The sequence below is a fragment of the Triticum dicoccoides genome, unplaced genomic scaffold (assembly GCF_002162155.2).
Source record: "Triticum dicoccoides isolate Atlit2015 ecotype Zavitan unplaced genomic scaffold, WEW_v2.0 scaffold133863, whole genome shotgun sequence".
NCBI classification, from domain to species: Eukaryota; Viridiplantae; Streptophyta; class Magnoliopsida; order Poales; family Poaceae; genus Triticum; species Triticum dicoccoides.
The window spans coordinates 1-2,073 of record NW_021194547.1 but is presented as its reverse complement, the minus strand read 5'-3'; the positions used below and the strand labels follow the sequence as shown (position 1 = coordinate 2,073).

At 40.0% G+C, this 2,073-nt stretch overlaps 1 long non-coding RNA gene across 2 annotated transcripts; it reads left to right on the top strand.

Annotated features, from left to right (window-relative positions):
- The first annotated feature begins 6 nt into the window (after positions 1-6).
- On the top strand, positions 7-2,064 carry LOC119343603. 2 transcript variants are annotated; one of them, XR_005166178.1, is made up of 4 exons: positions 7-221; positions 718-1,164; positions 1,248-1,375; positions 1,501-2,064. It is a non-coding gene; the product is annotated as an uncharacterized LOC119343603 (long non-coding RNA). The 2 variants fall into 2 exon arrangements; XR_005166177.1 differs by having other exon boundaries at positions 7-1,164.
- The last annotated feature ends 9 nt before the right edge of the window (positions 2,065-2,073 follow it).

The following is a 2,073-nucleotide window of genomic DNA, read 5'->3' as shown; positions in this document are numbered from 1 at the left end:
TATGAACTTGGTTCAGGGCCAACAATACCAGCTGTAGTGCTGAAACAAGCACGATTCCATCATTTGTTACCGGTTCCTTTTGCTCGATAGCAGGCTCTTTTTGTTGGATGTGGTATAATTATATGCCGACAGATATTGACAGGTGTATAATGTAGTATATATTCCTAATTCCTCCAATGTCTTAATAGCATGAAGAATGTAGCACTTCAGGTCCTCATCAAGTAAGGTTTCCATTTAAGCATGGTGTCCATGCATGCTATTGTTAACTTTGCTGACAATGGCAGCTTAGTGATCACCGTGTTTGTTAAATTTAATTTTCACCTCCGTGTAATGTATCATAGTACTATGCACAAAGATACTTCAACACTAAAGCTCGCACCTAACTTGCTCGGGTCTCGGCTCATGATTCTTTCAACTTTCATGTAGTGCTGCTGAAATATTATGTAACACTCAAATTTGATGATATTTTTAATGGGCACAACTGTGCCGGTAGAGGTTGACAGTTAATGAATTTTGTGATAATCTTCGGTTATACTGTTATATATAGCACTTTGCTGGTTATATGGTTCACATTCTCTGAGCCAATTCACAATGACCATTCCTGATTTGGGCATTATGTTTTTAAATCATTTTGTAACATTTTGGTTGATTTTTTATGCTGCTCCTTAATTTTTTTCATTGACTGGTGTTGAACTAAATGAGTGTTGCCATTCACAGGATGCCCAGTACAACCGAAGATGGGTTCCCGATTGTTCCTAGATATTTCAGAGCAACTAGAGTGGTCTTACCTGACAAGCTCCAATGTTGTGCTGAAGTATTTTGAACAAGCTTGTCCTTTGCCTTATGCTGGAACAAGGCACCTTCTATTCCCCATGGGCACCAAGAATGCGAAAACATTGATGATTCGAGCAAATGTAAGTTCAGGCTTCAAGATTGAGCCGAGCGCCCTACCAGCAGATCTGGATAATGCATACAAGAATGAGAAAGCATATCAGCGATTGGATATTTCTGGCCCTACAGTTAACCCTTTTGTTTTTTCCTGTACGGCGAGGGCGAGATAAAAGATATGTTTTCTGTTTGTGCTGAGCATGGAGCTTGGGTAGTGATAGACACCTTCTCTGGTCTGGAGTTCCACAACAGAGATGGCTGGATTTTGCGGAACGGGTAATTTTTTTATTATAGCATTTTCTTATATGACCTTTCCTTGGTCAAACATATTTCACAAGTAATTTGTTTTCTTCAAAAAGGAGGATATTTTCACAAGCCCAAACCGACCACATAGCACTTTGAAATGCACTTATAGGAAGTTGTTGGTTTTGAAAAACAAGAGGGATCAACATTTCTCTAATCTCATCACGCCAACAAACTGACGAAGGTTAGTCCCTGACATACCTCCCAAACCTTAGTTCAGATATAAAGGTTGGTAGTTCAGAGAAATTCAGTATTTGACATGCGTGCTATCCTTTTTGTTGTCTTTCTCTGGTTTCGTGCGATGAACAGACACTCGAGAGCTGTGGTTGGGATGTCGCCACGTACCACTGTGGGATGTCGCCAGGTACCACTGTGACACGCGTACATCGGCAAATCGTTCAGGGTGGATGATTTTGAAGGCGAGCTCGACGGCTGCAATATCAGGGAAGCCCTACTGAACTACTGCAGGTTCAGCTTACCATGTAGTATTTTCTTTACAACAAGGCCTCACACGAGCAAAACTGTCATCTTGTTGTTTAGTTTTGGCCCGGGACTGCAATTTTTTCCCTTATTGCATTCTTTAGTGCATAAAATAAAATATATAATGTGCATAAAAGCCGAAAACAACCATTACGATCATAGTAGGCGAACTGAAATTGTAGGGATATAAAGCAGTACCTGAACATACAAAAGCTGGCCACAACTCTGTCTTCAATTCCATCTTGTTTCCAGATTTCAGGAGTAGATCATCACCACCATTACAGATCAGGCTCTTTGTCAGTGCAAATAACAGACTAACACCACAAGGACTTCATTAACCTTAGCCACTTCTTATGGGTACATGAGAACTAAAAAAATTCATCTGTTAAAATTTGTTTTTTT